General features: G+C 44.8%; 1 protein-coding gene and 1 pseudogene across 1 annotated transcript in view; one reads left to right on the top strand and one right to left on the bottom strand.

Annotated features, from left to right (window-relative positions):
• LOC145392712 (uncharacterized) overlaps positions 1-17,585 on the top strand; it is a 152,384-nt gene that overhangs the window by 20,836 nt on the left and 113,963 nt on the right. The gene's annotated exons all lie outside the window — the stretch shown is intronic.
• On the bottom strand, positions 1,726-1,846 carry LOC145393154 (5S ribosomal RNA; annotated as a pseudogene).

Genomic DNA, 17,585 nt, shown 5'->3' with positions numbered 1-17,585 from the left:
CTTGATATCTCTAAAGCTTTCGACAGAGTATGGCACCGTTCCCTGCTGTCCAAACTCCCTTGCTATGGACTAACATCTTTTGTTCCTTTGATTTCTTCTTATCTTAGTGACAGGAAAATAAGAGTAAAAGTAGATGATGTATATTCGAATTTCCACTCAATTAACGCCGGCGTGCCGCAGGGATCAGTTCTGGCGCCAACCCTATTTCTGGTTCATATTAATGATCTCTTATCTGTCACTCACAATCCCGTTCACTCATATGCAGATGACTCAACACTACATAGTTCATTCACACTCAGACATCTATTTACAAAGTCTAATATCTCTACCTCTCAACTCAGTACAGCCATCTCCTTAAATCAAGATCTAGCTACAATCAGTGAATGGGGACAAAACAACCTTGTCTCTTTTAATGCTAGTAAAACTAAATATATACAGTTTACTAATAGACAGATATTGCCAGATTCGTACATTACCTTCAGTGCTACTAATATTCCCATCTCCAAAAGTATTGAAATTCTTGGTGTCTCACTTAACAGTGCCCTCAGCTGGACCTCTCATGTCAGATCACTTGCTAAAACCGCCTCAAAGAAACTTGGATTATTGTACAGAGTCCGTAACTTCTTCGCCGATGAGCAGTTAGCTATAATTTATAAGAGTCATGTGCGCTCTCAGCTTGAATATTGCTCACCCTTGTGGAATGGTTGTGGAGAGGTTGCATTAAGACAACTAGACAAAATTCAGAATAAAGCTGTTAGAATCATTAACAACCCTGCCATTACATATAAACTACCTCCCTGCAAGTAAGAAGGAATGTTGCCTCCCTTGCATTATTTTACAGATATTTTTTTCGCAAATGCTCAGACGAAGTTGCGTCCATGGTGCCACCTCTCCATGCCTTCCCTCGTGCTACACGGGCATCTGGTAGCGCTCATGACTGGAATGTCACTCAACCATATTGCAGAACTTCTGCCTATCAGAATTCTTTCATTCCCCGAACTGCATCTCTCTGGAACTCGCTTCCCCAGAGTTGTTTTCCTCCAAATTTCAACCCACAACTGTTCAAGTCTAACTGTTACAGATATTTTATGAATAGAGGACACCAGTAATCTGGTGTATGGATTTTTTTTTTTCCCCATTTGTTTTTCCTTCCTCCGTTCTGTTATTTAAAAAAAAAAAAAAAAAATTGTACAGTACCCAGGTATTTGAACTCTCTCACAAATTCTGGTCTCTCTCCATTCACGCTAACATCACACTGGGAGTCACCTTCTCTCTCAGTTACAGTCACTTTACTCTTTTCAGCATTTACACTCAAGGCTCAATGCTCACAGCAGCAAAACACAGCACTTGTCTACCAAGTTCTTGTCTGGTATTTGCAAGTAGCACTGCATCACCAGCATACATCAAATTTGAGACATTTCATCGATCACCATTCATTACCAACGCCATCCCTCTCTCCATTACTCATGTTTTTACTTCTCTCATCACCCCATCCATATATATATATATATATATATATATATATATACAGTATATATATTGAACAACCATGGAGACTTCACATAACCTTGTCGCATGCCCACATTGATCGTGAACCATTCTAAGTTCCATCCATCCATCCATTGCCAGACGCCATGTATCCCAGACGGGGTGGCCAAGGGCTTAGAGTTAATTGTTTTACAGGGAGGGGCACTAATCTTCCACCAACCGCACTTGACGTAGGGATGCCAACAGCATCTGGTGTTCCCGGGCGGTCACCCTTCCAAGTACTAACCAGACCCAACGTTGCTTAACTTCGCTGATCGAACGGGAAGCGGTGTACTCAACGTGGTATGCCCAAGTTAATAATAGTAATAATAATAATAATACAGAAAATCATCATTAACTCGTGATAATTGGGTTCCAGCCCTCTATGAGTTAGCATTTTTGCAAGTTATCGGGAAGATCTCCCCCCACTCCCTCCAAAAACACATTATACAGAACAGTACGTTAAAAAAAAATAAAACTACTGTAATAGAACCTTACCGTGTTTTGGTACTTCAGGGAAGTATTCAAGCTTAGAGAAGGCCTTTGGCAGGGTGAAGAGGTGGATTTGGGGGCTCTAGGTCACCTTTCTGAACACTTTTCTAATAAAAACACAACACTCTGAGCACTTAACACTTTGAGCACTTAGAGTACACACACTTAGATTACTACATAATCAAATCATATGCAGAATTTCAATGTTGCTGCTTCTCAGAAATTTATTGCTAAATTTGGTTGTTTCTTGCAAATTTAATTTTGTTTATCTGACATGAAAAAATCTGATTCTTAAAAAAATATATACTAACACTCTCACAGTTTTCATACATGTTTGACGAGTATGATCTGCTTACTTCCTCACGGTTTTTCACATTCATCTAGACGTGTATGAACCTATCTATCTATTGCAAGATCCCTTAATCCAGTAAGAGGTGGCCACAAGCAAATTGCCTCCATGTTGCCCTGTCCCCTGCCATTTCACTACCCTGTTCCCAACTCACACCCCTCCCTCTCTCATGTACCTCTCCACTCCATCCCTCCATCTCATCCTTGGCCTCCATCTCCCTCTCCCCCCCTCCACCTCACTCACATACACTCTCCTTGTCAGTCTTTCACTCTTCATCCTCTCCAAATGGCCACACCACCTCAGTGTCCTTCTCTTATTGCTTCCTATCACATCCACATCCACATCACAACTCTCCTTCACTTCCTCATTTGTCCATTTTTCTCTCTCCATGTGACTCCACATGCTTCTTTCAGATAACTCATTTCCATTGCTTTCACTCTTGACTTGTGTCCCTCCAACAAGTTCCAAGCTTCACTTCCATATGTTAGGGTTGGTATCACAATACTGTTATGTAGTAACTTTTTCACTTGCATACTCACTTCCCTGTTTCTTATCCCTGCATTCAAGGAACCAGCAACCATTTTTCCTTGTTATACCCTTTCAAGCACTTCACCCTCCAAACTTCCATCCTTACTCATCACACTACCCAAATACTTAAATGCACTCACATTTTCCATTTCCTCCTCATCCATCCTCACTGTACATTCACTGACATCACTTCTCTCGAAGACCATAATTTTACTCTTCCCTACATTCACCTTTAAATTCCATTTCAACACTTTCCCAAACTCATCCACCAAGCCTTGCAGCTCCCCTTCGCCTTCACTTAACAACACAGTATCATCTGCAAACAACAGTACAGGGAGTTTCCAAACACTGTCTTCTCTCATTTGGGCCACTCCAACATCCACTGCCCTACCTTGTAACCCTTTTATAACCCCATCCATATACAAATTGAACAACAATGGAGACATGACACATCCCTGCTTCAGTCCAACCTTCAAATAGAAAAATTCACGCAGTTCACTATCCACACACACTACAACCTTAGCACCCTCATACATACTCGTAATGGCATTCAGCAACTTCCCATGTACTCCATATACTCTTAATACTTTCCACAATTGTTGTCTTTCCACCCTGTCAAATGCATTCCTAATCCATGAAGGCCGCATACAACTTCTTTCCCTTCTCTAGAACATTTTCCAGTAAAGATCTAAGAATGGATATCTGATCTACACAACCTCTTCCCTTCCTAAAACCTCCCTGCTCTTCTCCAACTAATTCCTCTGTTGTTTCCCTAACTCTGTCAATAAGTATCCTACATATACTTTTCCTATTACATTGAGAAGACAAATGCCCCTGTGATTACCACACACTACTTTTTCCCTTTTTCCTTTGCACAGGGGAATAATTGTACCTGACTTCCAATCCTCTGGGACTCTACTACCTTCCTCCCAGACCAATCTGCACATCTTCCACATTCATTCTACTACTGTCTCTCCCCCATGCTTCAGCATTTCACCACACACTTCATCAATACCTGGGGCTTTCCCCATTTTGACATTCTTCATTGCTTCCACAACTTCCATCTTACTGATTTCTTCCTTTCTTCTCACATCCCTCCTTCTCCCAGCCATTCCCCAGCCACTTACATTCTCATTACTTTCATTCTCTGTGTTCAACAATTCCTTAAAGTGTTCTCTCCATCTGATCACTTTTTCTGCTTCTCCAGTAGTGATCTACCATTTTATCTTTCACTCCCCGACTAACTTCATTGCCACCCTGTCGAACTCTCTTTACCTCTTTCCAGAACATTTTCTTACAGTCCCTCCACTTTACACTCAAATTCCTTCCAAATTCCTCATCCACTCTCTTCTTACCCTCTCTTACTAATCATTTCACCTCTCTTTTCCTCTCTACATATAACTCTCTCTTCTGTCTCCCAACTTCTTCCACGCCCCTGGTTCTCATCCACCCATTATGTGCTTTCTTCTTTTGTGCCACAGCCTGTCTCATCTCTTCATTCCATCATGCCGTTTCCTGCACCCCCTTTCATCTTCTTTTCACCCCACACACCACCTCCCGTGCTGCACAGATTTCTACTATGAATATCTTACACACAACTTCCACGTTCCCCATCTGCTCCAATCCATATTTACCCAATTGCTCCACCACGTCTTTCTTATATTCTGCCTCTTTCTTATCCTGTTGTAACCTTTCCACTCTCCTTGCATATGCTATTTCCTCCCATCCTTCCCTTCTTCTATTTCTCCATTTCAGTTGGACCTTGATTCTCACCTTCACCAAGTGGTGGTCAGAAAGTCCACCCCCCCAACCTCTACACACTCTTGGATCCATTACACACCTTGACGTCCTTTCATCCACACACACATAATCAATCATTGCCTTCCGTTCATTCAGTTCACCACCCACCCTCTCAACACTCACCATGTATACCTATGGATCATTTTGTGCCTGAAGAGGGAATTGGCTCACCAGCCCCCTCTCAGCACAAATGTCCACTAAAGCACTGCCATTCTCATCTATCTCAAGAGGCACACCCCAGTCACCAACTACTCCATCCATCTTCACATCCCCTACTTTATCATTCATATTGCCAGTGTGGCTTTTAACTGTAATAATATTCTTTATGATTTTTTGAACCATATTAATGCTTCCAAGGGGGTTAAAATTGGGGGGTATAAAAAAAATTTCCACCACAAGGGGGGGGAAAAGTGGACTTTGGGCAGGGGTGCGGAAGGAAATGTGGTTTCAAGAGTCCCCATAACACGAAATTTCTCTAACGCGGTAGGGGTGTGGATGTAATTACCCGTGTTAGACAAGGACAGACTATACTTCAGGGCAATGATGGTCAAAAATAGACCTAAGTTCATTTCCATATATTATATGTTCACCATGTCATCGGAAAGTTATTAGTCGATGCTGCCCAGACACGGTCACTGTCGGACGTGTGCTTCCTGGCCATGCCGAGAACCATCTTGCTTTCAGGTGCATAATGCATTACAGATCTGTAATGTCTGCCAGTGAATATAGAGTACTGTAATACAGTACCATTGTGTTTTCCTGGCTGTTAACTACGTGCAAGGTATTAGGTCTGTTATGGAGTCCTCCATGGCTGGCCTAACCTCTCAGGACATCCAGATGGATCCCACTTCTGCTGCTGGGGCAGGAAAAAGAGTGAGGATGAACTTCGCAACTAGTGATGAGGGTGGATCTCTTGAGAAATGGATTAGGCCCTCCTTCCCAGACAGTGATCTCACCAGTGGAAAATGGAACTTAGTTTACATCGCAGGGTCGGTTGACAACACTCCTGTTTTATTGAATCCCTGCAGTTTGTTAGATGCCATCAACAGGTCTCCACTAAATATGTACAGTATTATATTGAGGGTTCACTCAGGGTCTTGGAAAAGGGATCAACCATCAGATTTTGTGTTTATGCAGGTGATGCGGCCAAAATGACTGTGCCGTCAGAGATGCTCATTCAGTTGGGGGACTGGCCTGTGAGATGCTGGTTGGCCCACACACCTAGGGGCGAGTTTTTATTTGGGATAATTAGTTGCCCAAATGTCACAGAGGAGGAACTTTTAGGTCACGTTCGTTGTCATGGCAACTGTTCCTCCTAACTTGTGGAGGTAACCTGCCTCACGGTCCACCCTCTTGGAGGTGAGGATGCAGTGGAGGCCAGGGTGGTAAGACTTAGATTCAGGGGTCCTTTGCCTGAGGAGGTTATCTTTGGCCATTCCTGCTACACTGTGGGAATATATGTCTTTCCCATCCTGTGATGCTATACAGTATGTGTCATCACATCAGCCATGGGACAGTTTTATGCAAAAACAGTCAGGTACTCAAGGTGCAGTAGGTTCCATCCATTGCAATTCGCCATCAGGTGGTCAGTGCACCAATGACCCCTACAGTTTTTTTTGTGGTGGTGCACAGCCAGTTGTCTCTCGTGCCTGTCCAATCTACTAACAAGCGCTTGCTATTCATGAAACTGCCAGAGCCAACCCTTTGACCCTGTCTGATGTTAACACCCGTCTGCGTGCCCTTAACCCCTCCAGACGCTCTCCTCCTAGCTCTAACCCCCTCGACAACGACTACTGCTCCCATCTGGCCATTCCAACCTGTCCAGAAAGGCCTTACATATGCAACAGTGGTTAGCATCCATTTTTCTACATTAGATGACTTTGCTGAAGCTTCTGGTAGTGACACCGCAGCAGTACACAGTGAGGTGGAATGCACAGTTGCAGTTTCCTCCCACTCAACCTCCCAGTCAGTGGTGCTTCTCCACCCTTCCCCTTCTCCCAAGCCTTGATGTCATCGTTCCCACCCAACACAGACCTCTCATCCCCATACTGCACCTGACCCCTCAGGTCTTTCCATCCAGCCTGATGCCTTGCCTGGAACTATACCTGTTGTATCTGTTTCATCATTAGATACTACACCTGCCCCTATCCCAGCCGAGCCGCAGGTTGTCCCTCCAAGCACTCCGGTGAATAGCTCTGCACCTGGCGACTCTCCTGCTCCTCCACATCAACCTGCACTAAGGACAACCTCTCAAGCCACCTCACATTCCATGCCCTCAGGTGCCCATTCCTTGGAGTTCTTTGTGGATCTGCTCATAGCCTTGTCAATGTACAGAAATGGACAGCCCTTCATCGACATCTGTGTCAGCCTCTTGCCCTGTCTCCTCTCTCCTCTCTTCCCATTGATGGCCCCTCACCCTCTTCTATAGACCTTGTCTCAGATGTTATTGGTCTCTGCGAGGCTTGGCTGTCCCTGCATTGTCGTTTGTCATTCAGGGGTTTTACCATCCATCGGACTGATCATCAGGGCGTTGGGGGTGGCATAGCTGTTGCGTTCAGGAAGGACATGCCTAACTTGGTACTACCACTGACCTGGCCCCCTTGAGGAGGTGTTGGAAGTTCTTGCAGTCCATCTCTCCCTCGTGATGGGTTGGATCATGGTGGCTGTTTGCTATAACCCTTGCAAGAACATTGGCCTAGAAGAGCTCTGGGTCTGTTGAGACCAGCTTCCTTCACCCTGCCTCATCCTGAGGGACTTTAACACCAAACATCCCTGCTGGGATTCTCCCCTGGTGCGGGGAACTGGCAACAGGTCAGGATCTTCCCTCTTCCAGTGTCCCTTGGACAGTGGTCTTATTTCCTTACTCATCCCTTTGGGGTTACAGATCCACATAGACCCTCACTCAAGCCTGCCGTCCACACAAGATCTACTGTATGTTTAGGGGACAGTGTTTTTGTGGCTCGGTCATTTGGACTGGCCCATATTTGGGATCTGACCACCTTCCAGTTATTCTGGATGTCCCTGGCCTTTTCCCACCCAGCCCTGCGCCTTCTCATCCACATTGGATCCTCACACGAGTCTCCTGGTCCTCCCTCACGGCGGCCCTCGGTGACGCCGGTGCTTTGCCTGGAGGACCCTTGTATGACCATGTGGCGGCCTTTACTTCCCCTCTGGTTGCTGTGGGTGAGGCAACCTTCTACAGTTCCTCAGCATGCCCCTGAGGCACCGCTGCAATCCCATGGTGGCCGGAGGACTGCACCAGGGTTGTCAGGGCATGGCAGTCTTCTTGGAATGCCCAGCATAAGTGTCCCTGCCCTAGCCACTGAAACCTTCACTGCCTTAGGGATGCAGAGTGGAAGAAGACACTTAACTGAGCCTAGCGTGCTGCCTGGTCTGCTTTCTGCTCGACCCTGTCATTCTCCAGCTTGCCATCATGGACTTGGTAATTTTTTTGGGCAATGAAGGGTTGCTCTACCACCCACTCATATCCCCTGGAAGGAGGGCACCCTTATGGTAGGATTCCAGGACAAGGCTGCCTTCCTGGTCACCTTCTTTGGGTCTCAGTATGGCACCCCTGCACCACTTCTTGGTCCCCAGTGGTTGCTCAGAGTCATTCAGGTAGGCATTTCCTCTTCCCCCCCTGCAGGTTTAGCCTCCCCCTTTGCCCAGGTTGAACTCTCCTCTCCTCTCCTGGGCTTTGTACAGCCCAATAGCATTATCCAACGTTGGGAAGGTGCTGGAGAGGATGGTGTGCCGTCAGCTCTCCAGGTGGCTGGAGCATGACTGCCACCTGGCTGAGGTTCATTGTGGATTTCGCCCTGGGAGGGGGACGTCTGATGTCCTCCTCCAATTTGATTGTCATATCCACCAGATATACCATCATCAGCAGATACTCCTGGCAGTCTTTGTTGATCTCCAGGGAGCCTTTGACTCCGCCTCCCATGATGGGATGCTGTACGAGTTGTGTCATCTCAGAGTCAAGGGCTCTGCACTTGCCAGGGTACAGAGTATTTTGGAGGAGCAAATCTATAGTGTGTCTCTATGGTGTACTTACTCCTCCCCCACCCCAGTCAGATGGCGTGTACCACAGAGATCATGTCTCAGTCCCCTACTTTTTAATGTGTTAATGTCTGATCTGCCTTATCCTCCTGGAGTATCCATCCTAGTCTATGCTGATGATGTTTCTATCCTCTGTAGTGCTGCCTCATCATGGGAGGCCCAACATTGTCTCCAACAAGCCATGGATACTTTTACCATCTGGGCTGCAGACTGGGGACTAACGATCAGTGCGCATAGGAGTGCTCTCATATGCTTTGGACATCAGAGGCTTCCCTCCATGCCAATGCTTCAGCTTGCCTGAGAGCATTTCACCCTATGGACCCTGCACAAGTTTCTGGGCCTCCATCTAGATGGCTCCCATATTGACCATCTTCAATTGGCATGCCTTAGGCACCTAAACATTATGTAGTGCATAGCAGGAGTTGGCTGGGATGCTGATCACAGCACTCTCCTCTGCCTGCATCTGGCATTCATCTGCAGCAAGATCTCTCATGGATCCTCTCTTTACAGATTGGCTGTCCAGACCCACCTCAAGAAGTTGGTTGTTGTCCAGAACACTGCACTCTGCATTGCCCTTGGTGCCTTCAGGTCCACCTCTGTTATTTCACTTCACACAGAGTCAGGGGTGATGCCCCTCTCCATCTATCATATGGAGTTGGTCAGTCAGCTTCTCCATTGCAGTTCTGTCCTTCCCTCCAACCACCTGGTCCCTGCCCTCTACCACTTGCCCACGGTCCTTTGCCAGTCCCCAGACTGGCCACAAGTGTGGTTACCATTCATCCTTCGCAGCATCTGGGCATGCCACACCCCATCCCTTGCCCTCCCCAGTCCTGCCCCAGTGGCCCCTCTTTTCCCTTGTCCCCCCTTGGATGGATTTGTCTCCATTTATCTCACCCTGTCTTCTAGTGCCCTTCCTTAAGTCGGCAGATGCAGTTATGGCATGGGAAATCTTCCTCAACATGGACTCTTCTCTTCATAAGAACTCTTTAAAATTTACACGGAGGGGTCTGACTGTCCTCCATCTTCCTTTGCCTCAGTGGTCTGTTTTAAAATTTACACGGATGGGTCCCACTGTCCTCCATCTTCCTTTGCCTCAGTGGTCTACTTTGAGGGTCTTTCCATGTGCCAGACTTGGTCATTCAGTTGGCGGTATTATGATCTGATGGCAGAACTCCTAGCCATCCTCCAGGCCCTGGAGTATGTGTGGGCCTTCCTCTGCCATCAACCAGTGGTTTTATATACTGACTTACAGTCCTCATTCACCCTCCTCCTCCCAGATTGTCCTGTGACTCATGTCAGAGTTGTCCATGCTGTTATGGAGCATCTCCACCTCCTTGCTACTCCTCCCTGGCACTTCCGCCTTCAATTTATTCCCTTACATGTAGGCATTCATGGCAATGAAATCGCAGACACAGCAGCATGACGGGTACTGACCTCTAGTACATACCAGTTTGTGCCACCAGATACCACCGCATTCCCTAACCTCGCATGTAGTGCCTGCACGTTGTATTGGAATGCAAACCTCAAAACCAATCTTCCTGCTTCCCACCTGAGGTGTTTTCGCTCTGACTCCTGTGCACACCCATGGACTTGCCATCCCTATTGGGCCATTGATGTAGGTATCACCAGGTTACGGTTGGACCATACAAGCCTCATAAGTCACTTGCACCATTTGGTTATGATAGAGCACCCTTGGTGCCAATGGTGTCCTTGGGATGAAACCATTGAACATTTCCTATTATAGTGCCCTAGGTTCCATTCCTTTCGCACACTTCTGAGAGATTGTCTGGCATCTCTGGGAGTTTTTCACTTGTCTCTCCACACCCTCCTGGAAGGAGGTAATGGGGATCCTCAGTTACGACAGCGAGTCATGTGGTACACCTCTGACTTTATCCGAAAATCTAGGCAGCTCTCCTGCATATAACATGAGGCCGTAATCAATCTGCATTGGAAGGGCATTGGACCATAGTCTTGGCTGCGTTCCGTAAACCCACGAGAAGAAGAGAAGAAGAAATCATCAGAAGAAAGATCTGAAGAATCAACGTTGTTTAAATGCTGGTCACTTTCACACCACTTAAGATGATCATCAGTGTTCCTGCAATTTTAAAACCTGATGATCATTTTATAAGAAGGGGGTTTGGGGATTCCATACCTCAAAGTAATCAGAGCATGGTCGAAGATGATGGAATCAATTGAATCAGTCTCTACATCCACTATGCAACTGCAGCCAACAGAGGATAAGATCAAATTGAGGACAAGTCCCAAGATGTGAGCTGATTGATACATGTGATTGAAAATATTACTGTGGTCAGTCAGTTCAAGGCTGAAGAAAAGAGTTTCAGTTATGGGTTGTCAGTCAGTTGATTCCAGAAACAGTCAGTCCACCAGATTTAAGAGATATTTCAAGAAACTGTTCAGACTCCTCCATAAAGCCTTGATCCATGCCAGGATAGCCTAGTTGATAAACAGTTGCAGTTCTGACAGTTTTCTGTTGGAAATTTATTAACCCCTCCGTGGCCGTAGGTCTGGAATTTTACATGCGCCCCTGGCCGACGCTGAGGCCATTTTCTGAAGTTTCAAAATTTGATTTTTTTCCTTTGCCATATTGAAGAGGAAGTTCTGATGCACCTGGCAGTGCAAATTTCAGCTTCCTAGACCCATCCTGTGGCGTGCAATCGAATGTGGAAGTTGCATAAATTTAGGCAGCTGATACTAGTCACACATTGGTATTGCAGTGATGCAACATCACACTTTTTTTTTTTAACCAAAAAACATTGTCAGTGGTGCTGAAAAGTTGTGAAATAACTAGATACACATATTTTGAAGTTTTCAGTACATAATATGCGAGGTTGAATTTAAAAAATTATATTATGAATTTATTTTGCATTTTTCAGTGTTTATTGTGTTTATGGTAGTATCGACTTATTTTTGTAGTCTGGGTGGTAATGTTGGAAAAGGGAGGCAAGAGTTTTTGTTTTCAGACCTAAATGAGGTAAACATCATCTCTTAAGGGTACAGGCTGGACAGCGAGGGTTGAAATGCGAGATGACCTTTCATTCGCACCTTGCACCAGCTGATTAGCAGGAAGGGAAGGGAGGCCTTTCCACCCATGAAAGCCTCATGTGAACATGGAAAACTTTCCTGTTATGCTTGTAAAAGGGAAAGAACATGTAAAATGAATCAAAACAGTGCAACAAACCTGAGCAAATAGGTAAAGATACCAAAAAAAAATTAATTTTTCTTTTATTTTCATGTCTTATGTTTATGCATGTGTTTACTTATAATCGTAAACAGGGTGGGTGTGTGTGTTTCGCAAGGAAGGAGAAAGAAGATATTTTCTGTCTGAGTTGAGATAATGAGTATAGCTATGTGTTTAGATATTGCCATGAGCAAAAAAATCTTGCATCCACTCATCACGGCAGCAGGTGGTGAACTGACAAATGAGGTGTGAGAGCGTGAAGTGAAGGTCAGTTTCATGTCCCAGATGTTCACTCACGTCCCAAAAGTTTTCACAGTTTTCTACAAGTCACACTGCATCGAATGATCCAAACCAGTAAAACAAACCTGAGCAAATAGGTAAAGATACCAAGATGAAAATGTATTTTTGTCTTATCATCATGTCTTTTTTGTTTATGCCTGTATTTATTCATAATCATAAACAGGGTGGTTGTGTGTGTTACGCAGGGGAGGACAAAGATGATGTGTTCTGTTGAGTTGAGGTAATGGGTGTAGTTGTGCTTGTTTAGGCATGGCCATGAGGGAAAAATAGAAAATCCACTCATCACGGCAGCAGGCTCTGAACTGCTTGATGGGATGTATGAGGGTGTAGTGCAGGTCAGTCTGAAGATGTTAAGAACATTCGTCCACTTCCCCAAAATTTCGCCGTTTTTCATAGGCCGTTTCCTCAAACGACTCTTGTGGCCATTTATCGGCTAAACGTCATTCGACGCCAGCGGCCACGGAGAGGTTAATAGCAGAAATAAAAAATATATGCCACTGAACTGAAGGGGTTAAGGCTTATTCTCAATTAGATAGTTTGGGTGTGTTGTATAGTAACCACGTTACTTCATGAGTTTGAATAAGCTTTACCTGTGTAAGGAGATTTAGAGATGGCTATCCTTATTATATGTAGTTACACTTGAAAGCATTGTTCAGCATCACTCTTACAGACACATTGAGCATCAGGTTTACGGTATTAATAATTTGTTACTGGTATTGTCCAAGAAATACAGAGATTGTAATTTCTTGACATCCTTTTTGTAAGTACATTGAACAACTTGTGCTTGATGCTTCACTGTTATCATTCAGGATGGTATCATCGTAAGGAACCATATTTATGTATGCTTAGGAGGCTGTCTAACCCCTATTCCTTAGTGAGTTATTTAGCCTGTTTCACATAATATGCCTTCTATAACTCTTTAATAATGACATTATTTGTACCAGTTGTTGTTGTTGCTCAACCCTGGTCCATCTTATTGAGCAGACCTGTCAATCACAGATCAGCAGCTACCCCTGTGGAGTTGTCTCATAGGTTCTCTACACTGTTGATGTTGTGTCTGCATCTTATTGTGGCATGTACTATGCAGTGCTCCATTGTGTGTGTTATTTTGTGTGGGTCTGTATTATAAGCTGGGGTCATGTCATTTGTGATTCCACCCAACCCAGATCTAAGCTGGTCGCTGAGAGAAGGACTTGTTGATGTCCTGATTTAAGCCTAACTAGATATTCAGCAATCTCTTATTTATCCGTTGTTGCAGTGCCTAACCCAATGCAATCTCTGGTGCTTTTTTGGTCGGCTCTATTAAAACAACATCCGGTGAAATTAGGCAGTATCTGGCTCATACATGGGACTTAGTCAGCACACAGCAGACCCTGCAACATGCCAGCCAATCACAAATACGTTGTGGGAGCGGCCCACCCAGTGCGCCAGGCTTACCATCACTCTCTCGGCCTCTCCTGTGGTCACTGTATAGTGAGGAAGTATCTGTGCTTTGTGCATTTGTGACCCACCCCTATGGCTATGATTTAGCCTGTGACTCCCCCTCCCCCATGCAGGAGTAATCTTTGTGGGAGCCATTCACCACTAGACCACATGGGATTAAGTGCACTGTACAGTGTACAGCATAGTGTACTACTGTACTCTCCAGTGATGCCAACACTGAATGAGTACAGTATGATTATGATTATATAATATACTGTACTGTATTACTGTCCTGTATACTGTATACTGTATCAGTACAGTACTGTATTGTATTTTATGCTTGATTTTATTCTTTTAATCTTGGGTAATATTGTCGGAAAGATTTTAGGATAAAAAGTCGAGACATAGCTTAGGGTAGTGACACACTATCCGGCTCAGCGCCAAATGGATAGCTGATTGGGGTTACCTGTGTAGTACTGTATCTGGTGTTTTGCATTATTCACCTTGGGGGTTGGCTGAATTACGCTGGATAATTAAGAGATTACTGTACTTGATCATACTGTATATATTTAACCCGTTAACTGCTCATGGCGGTTTTTTGGAGGTGTCCGTGGTGCGCAGACATAGGGGTAAAAATGAAATTTCCCAAAGGCCAAATTTTGTCTTAGGAACTGAGAGTACACATGCCAAAGTATAAAGTAACGAAATATTAGATCAATATTTACCTTGGTAAAGCCATGGATGAACATCGAAGTGTCTGATTCGCTGTTGGAATGTATGGTTTTCATTTTTTCGGTTTCAGTGTCGGTTTTGAAGGCTCAAACATGCCTGCATGAGTTGGCCTTGGTCACCATGGCACTATATTCGAAATTCACCTGTGCAGCCAGGGCTGTATTGAGCAGTTGCACTCGGAACAACCCAGGCTGTAGAGAGCAGTTAACAGGTTAAGGACACCTCCAGTGCTTGGATGTCAGGAGGGGGAGGCTTGTAATTTAGTGTTATTATCAAGGTGTTGTATTGCCCTGCACATTAAATGAGAATGAATTTGTTCTTCATGGCAATGTTGGAATATGTGGAGCTGGGATATTGTTGTACCCTCCCTGGGGGTAGGGTTTTTTTTCAAGAATACTCCCCCAGTATCCCTGCTTGTCGTAAAAGGCGACTAAAAGGGTTGGCGGAGGGTTAGTGCCTCTCCCCGGAAAACAACTAACTAAAAAGACAAGCAAGAAGCCTTGGACAAGAACTGACCAAATGATGACGACCCAGGACCGGACAAAGGACTTGGTAATGGGAACATGGAATGTAAGAGGTGCGAATGATGAGGTGAAAGAGAGAGAGATTGTCCAGGTGCTTGAGGGTGTGAAAGTGGATGTATGTGGAATAACTGAAACAAAATGGAGAGGAGAAAGTGTGAGAGAATGAGAGTATGGATGGGGTATATGTGCAGGAGTAGGTGAGAATGAGAGGGTGAAAGAAGGAGTATGTATAGTTGTGAGTAAAAGATGGAAGAAGAGCATAAGACAGTATGGATCACTTGGGTCAAAGATTGTGTGGGTAAGGTTGAAAGTTGGAATACAAATGTGGGTGATTGTGTGTGTGTATGCGCCAACGCAAGATCGTGCTAGCAGAGTGGGAGAAGAGTTCTGGACAAATATGGAAATGTGCATGGAAAAGTTTGGAAGGAATGAGAGACTGTTTTTGATCGGTAATATGAATGGTAAAGTAGGGAATGTGAAGGTGGATGGAATAGTTAGTGAGTGGGGTGTGTCTGCTGAGATAGATGAGAATGGCAGTGCATTAGTGGACATTTGTGCTGGGAAGGGGTTGGTGATAGCCAATACCCTCTTCAGGCATAAAATGATCCACAGGTATACATGGCGAGTGATGAGAAGGGTGGGTGGTGAACTGAATGAAAGGAAGGCAATGATTGATTATGTGTGTGTGGATGAAAGGATGCGAAGATGTGTAATGGATGCAAGAGCTTATAGAGGTTGGGGGAGTGGACTTTCTGACCACTACTTGGTGGTGGCCAGAATTAGGATCCAAGTAAGGTGGAGAAATAGAAGAAGGGAAAGACTAGAGGAAGGAGTAGTTGCAAGGCGAGTGGAAAGGTTACAAGAGGATGAGAAAAAGGCAGAGTATAAGAGAGAAGTGGAGGAACGATTGGGCAAATATGAATTGGAGCAGTTGGGGGACATGGAAGGTGTGTGCAGGATATTTACAGAAGAAATATGTCCAGCATGTGATGTGGTGTGTGGGATGAAGAGAAGATGGAGGGAGGTGCAAGGAACAGTGTGGTGGACTGAAGAGGTGAGACAGGCTGTGGCACAAAGGAAAAAAGCATACAATGAATGGATGAGAAATAGGGGCGTGGAAGAAGTTGAGAGGCAGAAGAGAGAGTTAAATGTAAAAAGAAAGAGAGAAGTGAAAAGAATAGTAAGAGAGAGTAAGAAGAGAGTGGATGAGGAATTTGGAAGGAATTTGAGTGTAAAGTGGAGGGACTAAGAAAATGTTCTGGAAAGAGGTGAAGAGAGTAAGACAGGGTGGAAGTGAGGTTAGCAGGGGAGTGAAAGATAAAAATGGTAGATTACAAGTGGAGAAGGGAGAAAAAGTGAGCAGATGGAGAGAACACTTTAAGGAATTGCTGAACATACAGGATGGAAGTATTGCGAGTATAAATGGCTGGTGAATGGCTGGGAGAAGGAGGGAGGTGAGAAGACAGGAAGAAATCAGCAGGATAGAAGTTGTGGAAGCAATGAAGAAAGTTAAATTGGGGAAAACCCTAGGAATTGATGGAGTGTGTGGTGAAATGCTGAAGCATGGGGGAGAGATAGTATTAGAATGGATGTGGAAGATGTGCAGATTGGCCTGGGAGGAAGGTAGAGTCCCGGAGGATTGGAAGTCGGGTATAATTATTCCCTTATACGAAGGAAAAGGGGAAAAAGAAGTGTGTGGTAATCATAGGGGCATTTGTCTTCTTAGTATAATAGGAAAAGTGTATGGTAGGATACTTATTGACAGTTAGAGAAAGAACAGAGGAATTTGTTGGAGAAGAACAGGGAGGCTTTAGGAAGGGAAGAGGTTGTGTAGATCAGATATTCATTCTTAGATCTTTAGTGGAAAAGTTTCTAGAGAAGGGAAAGAAGTTGTATGCAGCTTTCATAGATTTGGAGAAAGCATATGACAGGGTGGATAGACAAGGATTGTGGAAAGTATTAAGAATATGATGGTGCTAAGGCTGCAGTGCATGTGGATGGTGAACTAAGTGAATTTTTCTCTTTGAAGGTTGGGTTGAAACAGGGATGTGTCATGTCTCCATGGTTGTTGAATCTGTACATGGATGGGTTAATAAAAGAGGTACAAGGTAGGGTAGTGGATGTTGGAGTGGCCCTGGTGAGAGAGGATAGTGTTTGGAAACTCCCTGTACTGTTGTTTGCAGATGATACTGTGTTGTTGAGTGAAGACGAAGGGGAGCTGCAAGGCTTGGTGGATGAGTTTGAGAGTGTGTGTAAGAAACGGAATCTAAAGGTGAATGTAGGGAAGAGTAAAGTAATGGTCTTTGAGAGAGGTGAAGTCAGTAAATGTACAGCGAGGTTGGATGATGAGGAATTGGAAAATGTCTATCTATCTATCTCTATCTATAGCCCGACACCCTAATCCCGCAAAGGGTGGCCGCAGACAAAACTCCTCCAAGTCACTCTGTCACCCACCATTCGACTACCATCCCCCCAACTCACCCCCCCTTCCCTCATATACCTCTCAACTCCATCCCTCCACCTCATCCTCGGTCTACCCCTCCCTCTCCCTCCCTCCACCTCACCTACATACACCCTCTTAGTCAGTCTTTCATTCTCCATTCTCTCCACATGTCCAAACCACCTCAGTGTATTTCTCCTAATCTTTTCAACC

The sequence above is a fragment of the Coenobita brevimanus genome, chromosome 23 (assembly GCF_032717465.1).
Source record: "Coenobita brevimanus isolate Jiangsu-jjx chromosome 23, ASM3271746v2, whole genome shotgun sequence".
NCBI lineage: Eukaryota > Metazoa > Arthropoda > Malacostraca > Decapoda > Coenobitidae > Coenobita > Coenobita brevimanus.
This window is presented reverse-complemented; position numbering and strand designations above follow the sequence as displayed.